This window comes from Dipteris shenzhenensis, chromosome 21 (assembly GCF_047967505.1).
Source record: "Dipteris shenzhenensis isolate YYH24624 ecotype China chromosome 21, Dip_SZ_1.0, whole genome shotgun sequence".
Classification (NCBI taxonomy): domain Eukaryota; kingdom Viridiplantae; phylum Streptophyta; class Polypodiopsida; order Gleicheniales; family Dipteridaceae; genus Dipteris; species Dipteris shenzhenensis.
This window is the reverse complement of record NC_141616.1, coordinates 21,630,464-21,639,874: the sequence shown is the minus strand read 5'-3', so window position 1 is coordinate 21,639,874 and position 9,411 is coordinate 21,630,464.

The following is a 9,411-nucleotide window of genomic DNA, read 5'->3' as shown; positions in this document are numbered from 1 at the left end:
TACTAAAGTGATTAGCTACAAACATTTGACTCATACTCATCTTTGCATCGAAGCATTTCTCTATGGGTGCAATGGACCTTTGTTTATATTCTATTGTTGGTTAGTCACCACTGTTGCTCTTTTAGTTTTTTTGCACTTCATTTAGCTTCTAAGGTTAGCTAAAATTTAAATCCCTTTTCCAAAAGGGCACCTCGTCTTAGATGAAATTTGTACAAGTTCCCTTGTCACCTTTCATAAACCTTCACATGCATAGGGTTTCCCACAGAGTGAGTCCGTCTCACTCTTTACCTTTCTTAAATGTTTACACACACAAGATAACCCATGTAGTGAAGCCCTCTCACTTTTTCTCATAGAAGCACACATAGTCCTAAAGCACAACAATTGGATACAAACCAAAAGAGGGACATGGAATCAACATGCACTATACCTATAAAAGAGAAAAGTGAAAGCCAAAAAAACTCGCAAACAACTTGCAAGGATGAAATAGGATATGGATCACATGGACACATATGATACGAAGAGTTTAAAATTTTTAGATGTGAAAAGAAGGGGAATATATCTACACATGACGTATAATCCTAAACATGATGAGGAATTGTTGGTCGATGATGTTGCTACTCTTATCTCCTCCTTGGGCTTCCTATTGCCATCCTCCTTGTACTACCCCATGTATACAAACACAAGGGTTCCAATACCCCCCCTAAACACACACATACACATGGGTGTGGAAAATAATAATGACTTTCATGGAAGAAAATCATATGATTGGACCACTTCAATAGTTTAGGAATTTGATTAATGTACTTGACTTATAATTTTAACTTGTTGTGCTTCTTTATATACTCATTTCTTTTACTATATGCTACCAATACGTATTCTTAAAGTTTGAAATCCAAAGTGTTGGGACAAATTGATGTAATGGGGTTGTACCAAGGGATACAAGGTCAGTGTGAGTTTGTGTGTCACCACATGGTGGTGGTTAGTGTATTTAACTGTATTGAATAGCCTAAGATAAGGAAATCTTTGGCCTTGGATAACCTTAGAGGAGGAGTATTTTGCCTTAAATCACCTTGCCAAATTTGGTGGCAGTACTTAAATTCTCCCCCTCCCCCTTTCTCTCTCTCACACACACACTACTGAAGTGGTCTCATGGGATGTCTTCCTCCTACTAAGCCATCAACACTTCTTTCTAAGGGGCTCTTCTTCATATGCCTCCAAATCAATATAGACCCTCTCTTTCTACTTATATCTCCTTTAAGAATCACCACCCTTATAGTATGTGTGAATAAGCATGTATTAAAAATACCCCCATTCTTGAATTTTCACATTTTGTCATGAAACTGATTAACACTCTCTTGCATCTATACAGTTCTTAAAATTTAGACACCCCTCCATAAATCTACTCTAATAAATTACACTAAGTTTCTATTTTGTAAATCATCTCATGTATGTCCCCCTTATGAAAAAAGTACCCCTCAATGCATTAACATGCTATGTTATACATTTATGAGAGTGAACCCTCGAGGTTGCAATTCTACCAAAAAGGGTTGTTTGGATGGTCTTTGCACTAAAATATGCCAAACTTTTTCAACCAAAGGATTTATGGCTAATGAAACTAATAAGAACCTCATGAAACTTATTTAGAACTATAAATTCATTTGGCTTTCATCTACCTATGGCCTGAGTCATTCCTCCTCGACTGTCAATATCCACAATCAATTACAATTAATCCACAATCTTCTAATTTAACATGCTTGTTGAATATTTATTGAGGAACCCCATAGTCACACCACCTTCTCTCACCATAGATATAGATCTGCGAGCTACACTATCTAGTTTGCATCATGGTTGGGATAGTCAAACACAATCAAGTTGAGGGATGACCATCTGAGCTAAACTTCAACCTCTCCAATATGGTGAGGATGGTGAAATTTGTACATCAAGATGATTGGAGTGGTTTAAATCTACATCCACATGATTGGTGGATTATTTGGATTAGGAGATGAGGACTTGGTTCCTATTTAATGGATGCCCATCGCCTTTGTATGGTATGGATCATTCTTAGCCTTCCATGTTACAAAGGTGATAGCTGATCTCATATCTTGTATTGGATCTACTTCTTGTGGTCCCCCATCTTCATCTCTCTCCTTCCCACTTCATGAGCTTCTCTCCTTGTTCATTTCAACATTGTATCAGAGCTATGGATCTTCTCCCTTCTCCATTCTTGACAAGTGTAACTCATTGTCCACTTTGTCGAAGATCATTCTTACATTGCATCGTTCTATGTGCATTAGTTATTGCTTGGTTACTGCTGACTATCCACATCTTTGCTAATGTTGAGTAGAGACATTTCTATTCTACCATTACTACTTCTATTGGTTCCCAGGGGGTTGCTCTGTCTCACTACCGGTAGTTTCTATTATGTGCAATGTGGTTGAAGGGTGCCTTGTTAATTTTGTTTCCATTGCATCCTTTTTTTCTTCTGAGTGGAGCTTTTTTACTATTGGTTTTTTGTTAGAATAATATTTGAAGGTTACTTGGGAGATTTGTTGCTACTATTGAAAGAATATGGTTCATCACCAGTTCTCCTTGTTTGTCACTGATGTTAATTCCCTTCAATCACTAATTTTCAAAAGGCACATTTCTATAGTGGAGGGAGCTAAAACATTGTTGAGATCTTATACTGAGAGTTCTTCTTTGAAGGCTTCATTCTATTCATTTCCGGTTCTTCAATCTGGGGATTTTCATTTTGTGGCTTCTTTAGGCTATAGACTATATGTAGCTTCAATAATTCTCAATGGTGGCCAAAGAGGTTGCCCACAGTAAGCACAATGTAGATGCATGCTTCCTTTGTTTGACGTTGTCGATCTGCAATGAGTTTTTTTTCTCAAAGGTTTCAACGCTAAGGTTGTGTGAGACCCCTTCTAATTTTCCAATAAATAAAAAAACTTTCAAGGCCTCTATCTCCAAAGGTTCCAAAGGCCCTACAAAAATGACATGTGGCTGATTTAACTAGCCCCTTGCCTCATTTTTAGGTAAGGTTCTTTAGGTAGGTCAACCATTGAGTTAATTGCCCCTTTTTTATCCTTTTATGGTCCTTTTTTACTCTCATTTTAAAGGGCTTATTTAGACAATCTGAGAAATGTTTTTTTTGCCATTTGGGTTTAGTACCTTGGTGAAGGTTACGTTTATGGTTTAAGGCCAGTTGTTGCATAGCAAGAATTAGTTCCTTTTATTAGCAAAATTTTATTATTTCTTGGGTGTCAATGGCCCAAGATAATTTTATTGGCAAGCAGGTTCATATATGGCAAACATTTATTTATGTCTTGTTAATCAAGATCTCACTTTTGCCATATATTCATGGGGGGGAAACTTGATCCAAAGATTGCAATTTTTTCACATTGCCTCATAGATTCGTCCATGTTTTTGGTGACATCTCAATGGCAAAACATGTATGGGAATTTTGGGAGAGGTCACTTTCATAATGATACATTTCTTGAGGTTATTATTCCTTTTTTATGGCATTTTGATGCGACATGCCTATTATTTCTCCACATTTTGTAAAGGAGTAAACACTGCCCTTGAGCTTCGTGAAAGCAAAGCGATAAGACCCTCCTTCTTTCATATATTACCACCCACATTCAAGAGGAATGCCCTCATGGCCATTCAAAGAGGTGTTGTCCTCATTGGTTGGAGGACAATGAAGTATGTAGAGAAAATTCAAGCATGTTCATGCAAGGTCATTCATATCCATGCACCAATCACTTGGTCATTGTGTCAAGATGATCAAGTTATAATGCAGGTGGATTTCAAGGAGATCAAACAATTCTATAGAGTCATCTAGACTGAGCAAACAATACTTTATGGATGTAGTGACTTGTGTCAAATTAAATTTTTTGTCTTCTAATATTATGAAAAACCTTGTAATCAGCTTGTAATTGATAAAGGCTTCTCCTATGTTATGTCACATGATGATTGTGCTATACTCTACCCAATTTGTATTGAGAGGGAATGTTGAGATTTGTACATCAAAATCACTGGAGTGGTTTAAATATACATCCACATGATTGGTGGATGATGATATCGGATGGGATTTTGATTAGGAGATGAGGACTTGGTTTGTATTTAATGGGAGGCCACCCTGTTTGTATGGTGTAGATTGTACTTAGCATTTTGTGTTATGAAGGTGATAAACCTAATCTCATATCTCGGTTTGGCTCTACTTCTTGTGGTCCTCCATCTAATCTCATATGAAGGTGACAACTAATCTCATATCTTGTTTTGGCTCTACTTCTTTTGGTCCTCCATTTTGTGTTATGAAGGTTACAACTAATCTCATATCTTGGTTTGGCTCTACTTCTCATGGTCCTCCATGTTCATCTTTCTCGTTCCCACTTCATGAGCTTCTCCTCTTCCATTTTAACAAAGGAAAGGCATCAATGGGAGCTCTTGAAAGACAAAGCTAGTGATGTCTTCACCTTCTTGGTCATGGGAGTAGAAAGTAGAGGCTACAAAAACTCTAGTAGAATCTAGTAGTGTGTGAAATTGAACTAGTGATAAGGTAATTTTTATCTTCCTTCTTATCATGATGCCCTTTTTGAGTTATTATTGATGCAATCATAAGGTAGGTTGGCAAATCCATGGAAAATCTTCCTTTCCTAAAACTAAGGGGAAACTGCCTTTAAACAATGGGATAAGTGGGGCATTAACTATTGAATTAAATGTCTGAGATTGCAAGTTAATATAGATAGCACATTGGAAGGCTGTATCGATTGCAACTTGTGACTATGCATAGTACCCATGTCACTCAAGCTACTCTATCAATTACATTTAACTCTAACTCAAATTGCATTGTCCTTTGCATGCTTTACAACAATCCAAGATTGAGTTTGAAAGGAGATCATAGAGCACTTACATCTTTGCTTGAAATTTGATTAAAAGTTCTCTCTTCATTGGGACTTTTTTAACAATGAACATTCAATAAGTATCTACTCCTTACGATTGAGCAGACAGTCATGGCAACATGAGGATCAACTCAAGTGCTAGATGTCAAGTTTTTGAGTTTTGAGCTCAAAACGTTAATGTTTTCTTTGAGTTGCAAATCCTAGTTCTAGGTCGTTGTTCTCCTGGCTCTAGCTTTGTGCAATGGTCCCAAGTTTCATGTTTCTATGATGTTTTTCATATTTGAGATTTGGTTTGAGATTCCCCATTCAAGATTTCAAATTGATTTTGGATTTGTGGTTCCTATATCCTGGTTAGTAACTTTAGGTTCAAGATTCCAAGCTTTTCAATTTTAGGTTCTATGTTCAAGTTTGATGCCAATTAAAGTCACTTGATCTCTTTTGAAAGGCTACCTTAATCTTGTGAGCAACACCTTCTAAGTCCATTAAATCTTAGGTACTTGAGCTTGATGCAAGTGTGAGGTTTAACTTGGTTGTTGAGTGCCCACTGTTGCTATGCGTGTCTCAAGGTGTATTTTAATAGATATTAAAATAGTTATAAGCAAAGATCTGATGTTTTAAGGTAATGGTATAATGGAATCCCCTTGAAACTTAAGGTCTCATGACATCAAATATCAATGCCAACCTTACAACCTCTGAGGCAATGGGATTAGAACATACCATTTCATCTTGATGCCTAAAATTGGATGGTATATTGTAGGTCTCTTGTAGGAAAAAGGGCTTTATCCCCACCACTAACATATCTAACCAAAATGTGCAATGCCATGGACTTGACCACGCAAAAATAATTTCAACTTGCTTGTTTGCTCATCAATCTCATCCACTACTCGGAGGGTAGAGAAATGATTGGATTTGATCCAAATGGGCTAGTGTCACATAGCATGTTGGGGCTTAGGTATACCTACAAGCCCAAAACATTTTAGCCACTATTCCTTTTCAATTTGAACACATAGACAAATACAAATGGTTACCTAATTCTCCAAAGTTAGTGAAACACTAGCCACATCTATTCAATACATGACAAAAAATCTAGATTGAGCATTGGGTGAGTAGAAAGTGAGTATGACTCAACACCAATACTGTACACCATCACAACATCCATTTGAGCGATTAGTTGAACTTCAATCATGAGGGCATTGTTAATATGGTAAGTGTTGTGTTCTTTATTTATTTTCATCCTCCATATTAACAAGGCCTCACTCAATTAGTAGTTGAAATTCAATGATCAAACTGTTGCTAATATGATAAGCATTGTATTCTTTATTTAATTTCAACCCCTATATTAACAAGTCTTCTTTCAAGTACATTTTCCTGTCCCCTATTTTTGGTTAGGTTAAAGGCTTCTAAGGCTTGGAGTTATGCCCATGATGAGCCAAGCTTATCAAATTCTAGGATTTCTTAAAGGGATGAAAACGGCATTTTCTAGGTTATTGGAATAAAGATGACATTGTTTTACCCAAAATAAAAATTTATAGCATTGATCCTTCTCTCTTGCATTACTTTCCTTATCTCCTTGAGGAATTCTGAGCCCCACTATGTTTCTACTATGTGCCCACCTAAAAATGATTACTTGCATTGATTTCCTTGTCTTCTTGAATAATGTCCAGTCCCAATGTGTTTCTATTATTTTCCACCTTAAATTGATTGATTGTCCTCGTGTGTGTCTAGAGGTGTACTTTATGTGCTCCCTATTGCCAATAGCATTGCAAGAGGTGTAGCTAGAATATCCCCTTGCATCCTTATTACTTGATTAACACATGCAGGGATGTCATAGAAGATGCATGCATGATCCATGCTCCTACCTTAGCATCTTTTGGGTTTTCAAATAGGTTTTTGGAATATTGGAGCTCATTCTTGAGCCATGTAAGATGGTATGATGCCCTTTCTTGATTTGCATTGCATCTTGTGACCTACGAATTGAAATGAGTTAGGAGTGGGTAAGAGCTATGTCAGTATTGCGAGGTAGTGTGAAACATTATACAAGATAAGAAGGAAATCACCTATGTGCAGCCGAGTTGTATGATATAGTGTAAATCATTAGTTCAAGGACCCTTGGGAGCTTATAAGCTACTCCTCCAAGTTGTATAATGTAGTGTAAATCATCACATCAAGGACCCTTGGGAGCTTATAAAGCTGCTCCTCCAATCTTGGGCCTAGTCAAGTTTACCGTAATTGACAACCTTTTTCCCTCCTTGTGTGTCTATCAATGTGGGTCAAGGAAAGTAAAAGGCATGGGTAGTTGGGGAGGGGGGGAAGACACCATTAACAAGGGGGAAAATTGAGTTTTTCCTTGCTTAGTATCCTTCTGCCATTATAGATAGAATAGAGCCTTTTTTATTGATCCCTTATTTTTCCAAAACATCCGTTTCCAAACAGAAAGTGTCAAGGAAAGGGTAATGCTTTTACAAATACATCACTTGGGCAAATAGTGTATTCTTAAGGCATGTCGTGAAATGTCGACTAATTTTGGATTCAATTCATCAAGGCATCCTTCTCTTTTTATGTTGTTGTTTGTGCTAGTTCATGCACCTTTCCATTGATAGGAGACACAACTTTTGTTCAACAAATAGATTTTAGGTGTTGCATTTCCATGCATTGAAGTTGTTTCCATGAAAAATTAGAGTGTTTGGCACACAAAATTTGGCCATTGACATCATCATGTTTATGATGGATGCAATTGGGTTGGGCAATACACAAGAATAATGCCTTATGTGCTCATTGTCAATTAGTGATTTTCACTTCCAGTTTGTTTGCTTAATTTTGCAACTTGATCAAAGAACCATGTAATGGAGGTTATGCTCTTCAATACAGTTTTGAGGAACTTGAATTCCAAGTCTAGGGCAAAAGGATATGCCTCCCTAGACCCCCAGATATTCTCTCTTTTGGATTCAATGCAATACCAAATAAGACCCTTAAGAGGCTTGCCCTTTGATGGAATTTCCAAATTTATATATAGAAAAACATCCAAATTGATGCAAAAAATAAAGATTACCTTTAAGTGCACCTTGATTTTTGTTTTTTGCACTTCGACAAAATTTTGCTTCAAGGTAAGTTACTATTTGTGAAGGATCTCCCTTCATTCGAATTTGTCCATTTTTGGACTTTGACCTAATCTTAGAAAATGACATAGTTGCCATTTCTCTATAGGGATTTGAATTCTTGACATGCTTTATGCTAAATCCTTAGGCTAACCACTTATTTCCTCTAAGGGTTGCTTGACCCTTTGCTGGAGGGCTATGATTATAAGCATGTGTCAACATCGGAGGCACCTTCCCTCTCCTTATACCTTTTGTTTCTACAAATTACGTAATGCTTAACTATCTATCGTGTTTGTGGGATGGTGGAAGGTGAGTTGGCCTACCCTTGGAATATAGGAGACATGCAAAGAAAGTATGGAATTTGCATTAGATTGTCACATCCATGACATCACTCTATTAGACCCTTTCCTCTATTCCAAACCTTTGGTTGATGTGATGTATTTATTGGCTAATTCATTGACTCTTAAATAGAATTATGCTACAATATTGTCTAGCTATATTTCATGGTGAGTATGGTCATTCCTGATAATATAATTATTTGGAATAATTATTTTGATTAATGTAATTTGTAGTCTCTCCTTTGGTATTAGGCTTGTTGGTAATAATGAGTTAGGGAAGGTGGATTCAGACCACCAACCAGGCATGATAATAAGTTCACTCCCTTACAGTCTTAGTCTCCCTTATTGTTGCATTGACCCTCATACTACTTGCTAAATTTTGGCATTTGAGTTTAGTAAAGAAATTAGAGTTATTGTGAGCATGCCTTTTGGTGGTCATGATTGCATTGAGTTGGCGCATTTAGTTTGGTTAGATTTTTCATTGCATTGAATAGCTTTAGATAATGATTTTTTTGGCCTTCACTAACCTTATATGAGGAGTCTTTTGCCTTGAATAACCTTGCTGAATTTGGTGGCAGTATTGAAATATCTCTCCCCCCCCTTCTCACACGCCCATGCACACATGCAGACACGCGCACACGTGCGCACACACACACACGTGTGTGTGTGTACTTTTGCTAAGGCTAAAGAGTATGTCACTCGGTGCATGTACATGAATATAATGAAGGAGCATGTTTGAGTTGCTTGCATCCATATAGGACATCAGGGGTGCAAAGATGTGTTTTTTGAGGACTAGGTGCTAGTAGTATGGAATGGATGAGGGAAAAAGCACGATGAAAATAGATTAAGAGAGGTGAAGGTGGATGGAGATGGAAGGAAATTTTGGTTTTTTTCTTTTCAAGAGAAAAAGAGAAGAGATGCTTTTGGAAGGGCAAAGTGGTGAGACAGGGGAGATAGGTTTTTCTTTTGTTTTCCGCACGCACCCACCTAGTGACACACGCATGGTCTGTGCAAGCGGCATATTCATGCGAGATGTACTTGTCGAGAAGCAAGGGGTCATCCCTTCTCCTAAAA